The sequence below is a fragment of the Macadamia integrifolia genome, unplaced genomic scaffold (assembly GCF_013358625.1).
Source record: "Macadamia integrifolia cultivar HAES 741 unplaced genomic scaffold, SCU_Mint_v3 scaffold570, whole genome shotgun sequence".
In the NCBI taxonomy this organism is placed as follows: domain Eukaryota; kingdom Viridiplantae; phylum Streptophyta; class Magnoliopsida; order Proteales; family Proteaceae; genus Macadamia; species Macadamia integrifolia.
In genome coordinates this window covers 139,741-152,084 of record NW_024870488.1, presented here as the reverse complement: position 1 = coordinate 152,084, position 12,344 = coordinate 139,741, and the positions used below count along the sequence as shown (strand labels likewise).

General features: G+C 43.9%; 1 pseudogene; it reads right to left on the bottom strand.

The window, feature by feature from the left end:
- The window catches only part of LOC122069272, a 60,277-nt pseudogene that overhangs the window by 41,106 nt on the left and 6,827 nt on the right, over positions 1 to 12,344 (bottom strand).

The following is a 12,344-nucleotide window of genomic DNA, read 5'->3' as shown; positions in this document are numbered from 1 at the left end:
TGATTTTTCGTACAAGTGTTTGGGGTTGATTTACGGTTGTTCTTTGGTTTAAAAGTTCTTGCAGTTCAGGTCCAGTTTGACTTATCAAATCTAGTCCTACATTAGGTCGTCTTCTAGCAATTCCTCTACGTGCTCTTCTAGTCCCTTGTCCTTGTAGTTCATAGTCTCTTCAATGATTTTGTCAACCATTACTTCAATCTCGAACCCTTTAAGATCTTCTTCTTTGCTGTTCACAGGCATCATAGATGTTGAACCACCATTCTCCTTGGGTTCGATATCTTTTTCTATAATTGTGACTATGTTTCTTTTGACTTCATCCATAATAATCTCTCTAATAGGAACATCACTGACTACCTCCCTCGACAATAGCAATCTTGTGACTTGAGAGTGGCTTTTAGAATCTAGTGGAGGGAAGTACATCCTTCATTCATGCTTAGACAGGTACATGTTCGTCAACTCGTACTGCATCTCTTCCCACGTTTTAGGCTCACGTCCTTGAACTTGAAGTTACCTTTCACGGACTCTCCATTGTATTCAAATACAATCACTCATCTAGGAGCAAACATATAAAATTCTTTGCATCTCTGTCAAGTTGTAGTTGTCAAAGTACTTGTTCAATTCATATACCCATTCAAGGAAGATGTATGAAGAAATTTCCTCATGAAAATCACGCGGCTCCATCCTTGCTCTAGCTAGGTTCTGATACCAAATAATGTAGAACTAGAATCACAAGTGATCCAAATCCCAAGCAGGGATCTGAAATTATGGCTGAATAGAGAAGATGTCCTCCAATAGGCTTGGTCCTAGCTCTCAAACATTCTCTCACAGCAGACAAATAAAAAAAAATAAGAAAACAAAAAGAGAATTCGATGGAGGGTTGAGAATGGTGAAAGAAAATAATGGAATGGGTATCTTACCCCTTGGGTTTAGGCATCTCACCTAGGGCATCTCACTCAACCGCATACCACAACACAATAGCGTAAGCCATCTTTTTTTGTTTAACTAAAAAATCTCCCTTCTCATTATAATTGATGGGCTTTAAATAGCCTTACATTGCCTGGACATAAAGACACAATAAAAAAAAGAAACTAATAGACTGAAATAGAACTTTCTAATTTGCGTCTAACTTGCTAACCAAGTAAGAATAAATTAGAAACTAACAATTAAACACAAAGGAAACTAATCTAAATTACAAAATAGAAACTCCTTTGACTAACAAAATAGGAAACTAACTTGACTATATTGCTCATGAAGTAAATAGAAACTAACTAATCTAAATAGGAATTTGAAATATGAAATATGGAACCACTTTACTGTTCACTGTGTCACATGAACAGTAACACTAGTTACTCACGTGAACAGTAATTTCTAAGTTTTCGTTCATGTGAACATTAATTTCTGAGTACTGTTCATGTGAACAGTGTTTCATGAACAGTAATTTCTGACTCTTGTTTTTGTCTTCTTCTTCAAGCTTTGATCTACATCACCTAGTTCTCCTAAATGAAGAAAAAAAATAGCCAAAAGGATTTTTCGATTTGTGATTTGTTCAACCACAAATGTGATTTTTGTCTTTATATAGACTTGATCCTATAGTCTCAAGTGCACAAAATTCCCATAGATTTGTCAATCACAAGAAAATATATAGAATCTATGGTAATACATTTAAAAAAAAAAAACATAAAAGACGTCTGCCTTGGTCATGAGACACAATAAGCTATCCTAAGGCGTAGTAAGGCATTGCCTTATCCATTAAAGTGGTCACCTAATGTGAAACCCATAACTCACATGACTACCTTAGCCTACCCATACTGCCTTAATGCCTTAGCGACACCTTAATAACTATGCCTAGGGGTACCTGCAACTGTACGATGACGGAGAGATCTGAGCTTGGAGCTAACATAAAAAATAGATGGTTTTCTAAATCTGGTCTAAGGAGCGAGAGTTGGAAGTCATCTGTGAATGTTTCACTCCACATCCAAAGATGGTTGATAGTGGTGCAAAAAGCTAACTTGCCCAGGGTATAATAAATGAACCCTATCATGTCAATCCAAAATCCATTCCCTATCAAAGGGTAAAATATGTCTTGCGGCCGGCCAAAAACTATGGAGAACTCTCTTCCAGACAGAGGAGGAGAGGGGGCAAGAAAAGAAGAGGTGATTGGTTTCTTCAGAGCCACTCTGGTAGAGGTTACAAGAGGGGGTACATTGATATGACGGTGGACAAGGGAGGATTGCGTAGAGAGGTAGTTGGATATAAAGCGCCAAGCTGTGAAGCTGTGGTAGGGAATGTGGCCCTTAAACTAGATTATTTTGAGCCAAGGGGCCACAAGGCCCATGGATCTGATGAAATCCCAAGCCGAAGTAGAAGAAAAAGTCCCTATGGAGTAGAGAAGCCATATGCATTTGTCTTCCCTTCCCTGATGACCTGAGGGGAGAGGAGGTAGGGAAGACCAAAGGTTATCGAGAGGATGGAGGAGCGGGGGACCAAACATAAGAGGAAATGATGGAGATGGCCATAGCATATCTGTCTATCCTAGAGGACTAAATAACTCTGGGGGTGACAAGGGAGAGAAGAATCCCTGAAGGATGCCAAGGGTCCAACCAGAGGGAAGTCGAACGATAGCTACCAACGGAGAAGGAGATGGCAACAGGGTAGTGGTTCGGAATTAAAGCATTTTTCTCCAGATCCAAGAAGAATCCAAGGGGATGGAGGCGATCCAAAGGAAATTGGTCTTAATGAGGTGAGAAAAAATCTAATCAACCTAGATGCTCCTGCGCTTGGAGGCAATTTTCCAGATGAGCTTGAGAATTCTAATAGAATTGACCTCTTTGATCCTCCTCAAACTGAGGCCTCCTTTAGGTTTGGGGAGGCAAATCTTATCCCAACTTGGAGGATGGAGAAACTTGGAGGTATCCATACCTTCCCAGATGAAGGAGCAGAATAAACTCCCGATGGCCTTAATGGTGGCGGCCAGGAGCCCCAAAGATGCCAGACCAATAAAGATACATGGGTTAAAGGACTGATTGGATAAGGGTAAGGCGGCCAGCACAAAAGGAGTTTGTCTTTCCAGACCTAAAGCCTTTTCCTCAAAAGGTTAAGCATGGGAGAGCAATGGTGGGCAGAGATCCTGGAGGAGATGAGGGGAGGCCAAGGAATTTGACTAGAAGGGTCCCAATTGAGAACCCCATGACGCCGAGAAGGAGGGCCTAGGTGGAGGCGGAGACTCCAGATAGGAAAAGGCTGAATTTGAAAAGGTTGATGAGGAGGCCTGAGAGGCGCTCGAAGGAGTGAAGAGAGGGCATGATTGAGAATATGGAGAGTGGATCAGCCTTGGAGAAGATTATGAGATTGTCCGTAAAAGCAAGGTGGGTGAGCAGAATGGATTTACATTTGGGGATGGGACAGATGAGAAGCTAGTCGGTTGCTAATTGAATGTATTTGGAAAGGACTTCAAGGGTGAGGGAGAAGAGGAAGGCGGTGAGGGGCTTGTCTGATTCCCACGAAGGAAGGGAAGTAGCTAGCGGGGCTACTATTAACAAGGATGGAGAATCGAGGGGAGGAGATGCAAGAGTGGATCCAATGAACAAAAAAGGGTGGGAACGACATCTGGAGCAGGAATTTGGATCAACCATACCTTTCTTTGCCTAATTCCTAAGAAAGATGGTACTCAAGCTATGTTAGATTTTAGGCTATCTCCCTTTGCAACCTCCAGTAAAAATTCATTGCCAAAATCTTGGCCAACCAGATTCAAGTTGTCATTAACTCTCGTCAGCCCCAATTAGATTAGCTTTCATTTCTAGAAGAAGCATTGCTAATAACATCCTTCTTTTCCATGAGATTGTCAGAGGTTTTGAGCATAAATCTCATTCAGGCGCTGCTGAGTCAGATACTTCAGTGTGGTTGGTCTGATTGGAGTTGCCATGCCTCTTACCACGACCCTTACCAAAAGCATCAACAAGGCAGCCATGAAGTTTCCAATAGTGTTCTTTGGTATGGTGCTCCTTACCACAATATACATTCACAGGATTTCTGGTACATGAACCATCAGACCGTGGTGTGTCACTGATGGTTCGAGTGCCGGAGACAAGAGCTGGTCTTTCTAGAGGAGTAGGGTTTTGGCTATGGAAGCATGGTAATATGGCGACTATCTTCAAGTTGGACCTATACCATAGTACTGCTCTATAATGGGAAAATGATCATGACTCAAGACATGGGCATGGATTTGATTGTATGCGACGTTGAGCTGCCAGAAGTCATAAACTCGAATCTTGTCTTCCCTCTTCTGGGAATTGACATCCAAGTGTTTTAGGGTGAAACTCCTCATAGAAGTCCAACTCCTGCGATAGATACCTTAGCTCAAAATAGGTATTGTGATAGATTTAGGTCTTTTATTTAAGATCATGCACCCTCTTTCAAAGTTTGACAACCTATGCATCCTTCCCAACTTGGGAATAAGTGTCTTGGGTAGCTTCCATACCTTGGCAGTGGAATCAACGAGAAGATGGCCACAAGAAATCTATGGCTGCATTGAATTGACCTAAAAATCCATAACCAGAGAACTCTTATATTCCCATTTATTGACATCCGTACCTGTACTAGGGGACTTCTTAGCAGTCCCTATGAGATACCCATTGAAAAGAAAGGATTTAATAGAGATGTTGCATGAGCATGACCACATCAGATAGTTGGCACCGTCAAGCTAAATATCACGCATAATAAAAGAGGAAAAGGTGCCAGAAGAGTTCCCATTACTACTAGAAGAGATAGTCGAAACATCAGACATTGTGAAAGACCACAAAGAGTCTTACAGGGATGAAGCAAAGGGCTAATACAACCCCTAAGGTCCTGAAGCACAAATCGCAAGAGGCAGCAACACCCAAAAAGCAGGAAAAAGACCTGAAAGGCAATAATCAATAAAGTGTTAAAACCCTTATTTAATCGATTTTTCCTGTATGGGTTGCCGGAGACAAAAAAATATTGCTAATAGCCATAATGAAGCAAGTAAATAGAACAAGAAGCATGCATCCTTATAGTAAACTGATGCAAAGGAGAGAGTAGAACAACCCTTCCATCAAAAATCCAGCAGGCTGGAAACCCTGAACTTCAATAGATAAAAAAGAGAGTATGTGTCCCTCAAATCATTAGACGGGTGGATCTGAGAACCCAAAAGAGGATTGGAGAGGTGAGAGGAGGCTCTCGGTGGTTTAGAGAGTAGCCACAGAGAGAGGGAGGCAAGAAAGAGAGGCACTGATCTCTAGGCGAGAAAGGAGAGGCGAGAGCCCTAGGGTTTGGATCCCTACTCTGATATTATGTTGAATGTGGTGAATGACTTGTGTCTAATGGACACAGGCCTCCTTTATTTATAGTATAGAGTGGAACAGAATTGAGTACACGATAGAAATACCCCTATAAGACAATTCTAGCCGTATACCCAATTTATATCACTTCTTTAATACAGATCAAGGAATTTTAATAGTCAAAAGTTTTAGAAGATGGTGTTGTGGAAAAAGAAGTCTTCCTGTAGGACATCTATGCTCAGGTCTTGAAAGGAAGGTCAGTTATTTTGCTTCCCTTGATGTCTTCAATATCAGAAGTGGATGATTTTTTCTTCTCCGTCCTCCCTCCCTTGTCCTCCTCCCTCCTCCCTCCTCCCTCCTCCCTTAATGTTGTAGTTTGACTCATGGCCTCTACATCCTCCCCCAGCCCTTACCCCCCTTTAGTTGCTCCGCTCTCCCATCCCTCCTCCCTCCCTCCCCCTTCCTCCTACGCCTCTCCCGTACTCCCTCCCTTGTCCTCCTCCCTCATCCCCCCTTCCTTCCCCCTCTGGCTCCAAGTCTTGGAGCTCCATCCTTCGTACCTTTGACTGCCTTCCCCTACACTTTGTTTGCCCCTCCCTTCTTGGTGATAAGAAGACTAGATTTTGCCCTGCTAATTACCTTGACTCTGAGATTTCGAAATGGAGGTTCTTTCTTGTTGGGCATTTCATTGGTAGCCCCCCCCTTCCCCATCTTCAAGTGCTCCCTTTGCGCTCAATGGCACTCCCCTTCCCTAGAAATTCATGTCCTCGAGAATGGAGTCTTCCTCTTCAATTTTTCCGATGAACAAAGCATGCTCCTGGCCCTTGAAGGTGGTCCTTAGCAGGTAGGGAAGAAACAAATCTTCCTTAGACAGTGGAATCAGTTCATACATCTCCACAAATTGGACTACAGCTCCATCCCACTCTGGGTCGCCTTCCCTAACTTGCCTCTCCACTACTTGGGAGAAAAAGGCCTCAGCCTCCTTGGTTCGGTCATCGGCAATCCCCTCTTTGCAGATTCAAGAACTAAAAATCGTCACAGCCTCTCCTTTACAAGAATATGTCAAAGTCTCCGCTGAATCAACTCCACCTTCATCTATTATAATTAAGGATGAAGAAGGTCACTCCTTCACACAAGAAATCTACTATGATTGGGTTCTGCCTCATTGCTTGGCGTGCAAAGTATTTGGCCACCATTCGCAAGACTACTCCAAACTTGACATCGGAAAATTAGAGGATTAGGACGTAACACAAGTGATCAATTCAAAAGAAAAAAAGAACTTGCCACCCAAAGGAAATCCACCTAAGGGATAAGAGAACTCAAGAAGATCTACTTCTCAAAGGCCAATGGCTAAATTATGAATAAACTCCAAGTATGTTTTATTCCATTCATTGGTGTAGGCTTTATATAGATGAGCATGGAACAACCTTCCAAGCATAGGCAATTTCCAAGAACTAATTGGAAAACACAAATATGGGGAAGACAAACAACTATCCAATAGGAAAGGACTTGGGAACCTTGAAAGAAATTTCCACATCTTGAAGAGTCTAGAAATATAATGGTTGAAGTGCCCAAGAAGTTATAGAATCGAATGTGAATGGAAGTTAGGGTAAAAAGATGAATTTCGGACTTCTAAGAGTTTGCAGCAGCCCAGACGCACTTTACCAAAACGGCCATAACTTCTTCTAGAAAATAACAAATGATGCACCATTTTCTTTGTTGGAAAATAGGCTTCTAGATATTTCTATCCATATTTGACACGACTTCTAGTTCTTTCTGAGTTGGTTCGGGTATCTCCGTGAAGTTACCCCAAAATCCTGGACTGTAACTTTTATTTCCAGCTTCGATCATTTGGCTTAGGCTTGTGGCCTTATTGGACTGGGTTGTTGGGCCATTTAAAAATGCTCCAACATCAAAACTTGTGCCCCCTGCTATCATTGAAAGTATGGGCCTCCACACTGAAGATGAAAGGTTGGATCGCCTGATCTCTCACACCATAGACGTTCCAAATCTGATCTCGACAACTCTCACCGCTGTGGCTAAAGCAAATCTTGGTGTCTCCGTGCATCAAAGGTACCTGCCTCCTCTTAGGCTCCCACAAGGCTTACCTCCTCGAACCTCCGATCATTAACTGTTGGGCATAACTCTTTCTCGGCTCTCTGTGCCAGCTCCCCTGCCTCCTTTGAGCAATGTCACCCATCACCAACATTCCCTATTCGCCACCTCTCACCTTCGACCCTGCCATCTAATAGCCCTCCTCCCATCGCCCTTCCTTCTCTCCCCTCCTCCCCCACTCCCCCTTCTTCTAATCCTATCCTTGTTGGGCTTCTCCCAACCCCCTCCCCTCAGGCCCATCCAATGTTGGTCTCTAGTCTTAGGCTTCCCTCTATGGCCTATGCCTTTCTGGATTCTAGCTCTATGACCCCCTCGGCCCATACTCCCCTTTATAATCCTGGGCCTATCCACTTCTCGGGCCCGTCAAACTCCCCTTCCTTTCCCCCTTGGGCCTCGGCCCATCTAGACCTTATCCATAGGCATTTAGCAAATCACCGACCCAACCAATCCACCATGGCCTAATTACCTATCTTTTATACCCGTCTCCCCTTGACTGTCCCCTACCGCCCCAATGCTTCTTGTTGATCATTTTTGGCTCCCCCTTCTTCTCCGCTTTCCTCCGGCATCTGCTCCCTTACCACAAGATGCTGCTATATCTCCCTCCCCTATTGTAGCTTCCCTATGATAGGGCCATGCCATGGCTTATGCATCTTCCCCTGGTATAGCTTCCCTACGACAGGGCCACTCTTCTCCAACTTACCTTGTTGTAACATCTGTGACCGCCCTTATGCTGTACCTTCATTTCGGTAGGGCCACTCCGTGGCTCTAACATCTTTCCCTGCTGTAGCTTCCCTACAACAGGGCCATGCTTTGTCTTCTCCAATATCTCCTGCTGTGATAACTGCGGACACCCCTGTTGTAGCTTCCCTAAGGTAGGCCATGCCGTATCTTCTCCAACGGCTGCAACATTTGTTAGCACCCACCAGGACACTAGGTCCCTACAACCTGATACATCACCTTCGGTTGCTCCTTAGAGAAAATCAAAGAGCTCCAGAGATATGAAGCAACACAGATCTATCTTGGCTAATCCATTCATTGGATCATCCATTAAGTCCATCCTTCATTCCAAAACCTCTAGCTCCAGAAAGCAGAAGAACAAACCTTCGGCACCCCCTCCCCCCATCCTTATCCCCCTCCCCCTCCTCTTCCCAAGTCGATTGCCATCCTTACCTCCCCCCATTCTCCCATTCTTCTAGAATACCACAGGTGCAAATGCAAATCTGCCTCCTACCCAGCCTCCCCTGTTGCCTAGTTGCCCCCACCACTCTCACCCTCCATGAATTATTGGTCCATCTGGATTGTTCGGGGGCTTAACTCGCTGGCTAAGCATATGAAAATCTACTCCTGTCTTAAGGACTCTTGAGACCACCTTTGCTACCTCCTTGAGACGAGTCTCGGAACCAAATGTCTGCCGCATCGTTTCCTTAATTGCCCCTTCGTGGTCCTTACTTTCCAACTATTCCTCTTGTCCCAATGGCCACATCTGGATCCTCTGGAAACCTTCTAAGATTCAGCTTACCCCTGTCTTCTCTCCCCAGCTAATCCACCTTTCCATCTCCCACCCTAATAGTGGCCCCTCCTTCTCCTTAATCTATGGCCTCAACCGTACCTTTGATAAATCCTACCTCTGGAACAATCTGAGATCCCTTGCTCTTGGGGTTAATTCCTCCCTATGGGGATGGGGAGGTGACTTCAATGTGGTGCATTATAGCCATAAAAAGCTTGGTGGCTCGCCCGTTGATTCTAACTCGGTGAACTCCTTCAATTCTTGTCTTGAGGATATCGGTATTGATGACCTTAGATGGTCTTGCCTAAAATTCTCCTGGTACAATAGGATATCTGGCCCTGATCCCATTGCTTGCAAGCTGGATAGGGTCTTGGTTAATGAGGCATGGCTCTCTTACTTTCCCTCCTCTCACTCTTCCTTTGACACCCCCTCTATCTTCGACCACAACCCCATCTCTTTCTTTGTTCAGCCCTATGTCTCCTTCAGTCCCAAGCCTTTTAAATTCTTTAACATATGGACATCCCAACTGTGTTTCCTGTCTATTGTTCACTCTGCCTGGCTCAAGCCCGTTCATTCCTTTGACTCACCCCTCATTGCCTTTGCCCATAAGTTGCGGAATGTGAAGTCTGACCTTAAGGCCTAGAACATTTCCACCTTTGGGGTTATCTCGACTCGTGTCTCCTCTTGAAAAGACAAGCTTGCCCTAACCCAATCCCGTCTTCAGTTGGACCTTCACAACCCTGACCTTGCCCTCAAGGAGCATTCTCTTTTAGCTGAGCTATCCTCCCTGCTCGCCCAGGAAGAGAGTTTCCTCAAGCAAAAAATCCCTTATCAAATGGCTCGAGCTTAGGGACTCTAACTCGGCCTTCTTCCACAAATCCCTTAAACCCAATACCAATCTCAACTCCATTCCCCATCTCCTGGACGCCTCTAGGAACATTCTTCTCAACCCAGAGGATATCAAGGCTAAGGCTATCTCTTACTTTAAGAACATCTTCTGCCCCCCCTCACCCCGCCCCTTCCCGTCCCCCACTTCTCAACAAGTCGGTCCCCCCGGATCTATTTCCCCTCCTCCATGCCATCCCTTCTGATGAGGAGATCCACGCAGCCATCCTTTCTCATAAGTCCAACAAAACCCCTGGCCCGGATGGGTTTAGCATGGGTTTTTCAACCTTTGTTGGGATTTAATCGAGTCTGAACTAATCTCAGCTATCAGACGCTTCTTCCTTAATCCCTCTCAGATCAAAGGCATCAATCATACCTTCCTCTGTCTCATCCCCAAGAAGGAGGGGGCATCCTCCCTACCTGAGTTTAGGCCCATCTCCTTGTGCAACCTTTTATACAAATTTATTGCCAAAATTCTGGCCACTCGTATCCAGAAGTTGATAGAAGTTGATTAACTCCCTGGTTAGTCTTAACCAGTCTACCTTTATATCTGGTAGAAGCATTTCGGATAATATTATCCTTTGTCATGAGATCATGCGAGGCTTTGACTGCAAACCCCATTCTCCTTCCGCCCTTCTCAAGATTAATATCCACAAAGCCTTTGACTCCATTTGCTGGGACTTCATCTTTCGTGTTCTCCTCGCCATGTCCTTCCCCTCTCCCCTTTGTGGATTGGATCCATGCCTGCATCTGTTCCTCCTCTCTTTCGGTCCTTGTTAATGGCTCCCCTGCCAGTCACTTTGGCTCTTCAGTTGGAATCAAGCAAGGGTGCCCCCTTTCCCCCCTCCCCTTCCCTCTAGCTCTGGAGATCCTACCCAGATCCCTTTAATCCAAAACTGATGATCTCCTCATCTCTCCAATTCCCAAATGCAAATCCATTGGCCTCACCCTTTTGGCTTTTGCGGATGACCTTATGATCTTTTTCAAAGCTGATCATTTTCCAAAGCTAACCTTATGATCTTTTCCGAAGCTGACCACTGATCCATCGAGTCCATGCTATCCTCCCTCCATCTTTTTGAGTCCATCTTTGGCCTCCGTATTAACCTCCTCAAATCCAATATCTTCCACTCTGGAGTCTCCACCAGCACAAAAGCTAATCTTTTGCTCATCATCGGCTTCTCCCTGGGTTCCCTCACGGTTACCTATCTTGGCCTCCCTCTCATTTCCTCCAGGTTGCCTTTGCTGGAATGGCCTCGAGAACTTTGACCATCTCTTCTCTAAATGTCCCTTCTCCTCTTCCATTTGGAAAAAAGTCATTGCCCTCTGCTGGCCTTCTTTTCAAACCCCCTTCCCCTTTCCCGTGAATGGATTTGGATTGACATTCGCTAGGAACACCATCTATGACACCCATAGTTTTTAAGGCGGTAAGGCGACGGAGGCGTTTGAGGGTCTTTCGGAGTGCCTTAGCAATAAGACAGGCATAAAGCGTCGCCTTATCAACTATAGCGTTCTTGTATAATTTTTTTACAAAATCAATCTATTTGGCTCAAATCCTAGTTGAATCTTATTACTTATATATTAAATAAATACTAAAGGTTCATATTCATACCAATGTAAGATATTCATCAAGAAAACAAATCAATAAAATAAATAAACTAAGTTCATCTTCATCAATCATCAATCATCAAACATCAATCATCAATATTCAATCATCATAACATATTAACATATAATATAAATACATAATTATGAAACAAAATTATAAATATAAAGAAAAGAAGACATAAAAAATACAAGTATTTATTATACTTACCTCTATGATCCCAAAATGAGTGCCTAAGCCCTAAGGTCATCCACTGTATTTCTACTCCTGTCAAAGAAGAATGAAGCTCACCGCTGCCGGAGCAAAATAGTCGCCTGGATCAGTGGCTCTTCATTGTTCCTTGATTCCTTGTCAAAGCCCTTTCTTAAAATCCTTGACAAAATCCAAACCCTGTTTGTGAATCGTGTTTTTGTTTTGTTTTTTTTTTTTTTTTTTTTTTTGTTATTTTTGCTAGAGTAAAGTTGATCTCATACATCTCAAGTATTAACAAAACCATACACCTACCAATAAAAAAAATCTATATTCAGAATCTTCATCAAGTAATTTTAAAATGTATTTAAAAAAAAAATCATAAGGCGCCACTTCACGTAAGGCGGAGCACTGCCTTACCATCTCTAGACAGCATCAACGCCTTAAAAACTATGGTGATACTGCTAGGAAGCTCGCTTTTGGAGCCACCATTTCTCATATCTAGATGGAGCGCAACCTTCGTAGATGGACTTCCAATTCTAGGTCTTTTGACAAGATTTGGAATGCCATCTACTTCAAGGTCTCATCCAAGCTCGCTTTGATGCCGCCTTCCCCTGTGGCCAACACTTCCAAGAATATCCGCAATCTCTTCCTTGAATCTCCCCAGCCCCCTTATGTCTCCTCCTTCCCCTCCTAGGATGTAGCTTTCCTTTGTTGGACTTCTTTTTCCCTTAGGGGTTGTATTCCC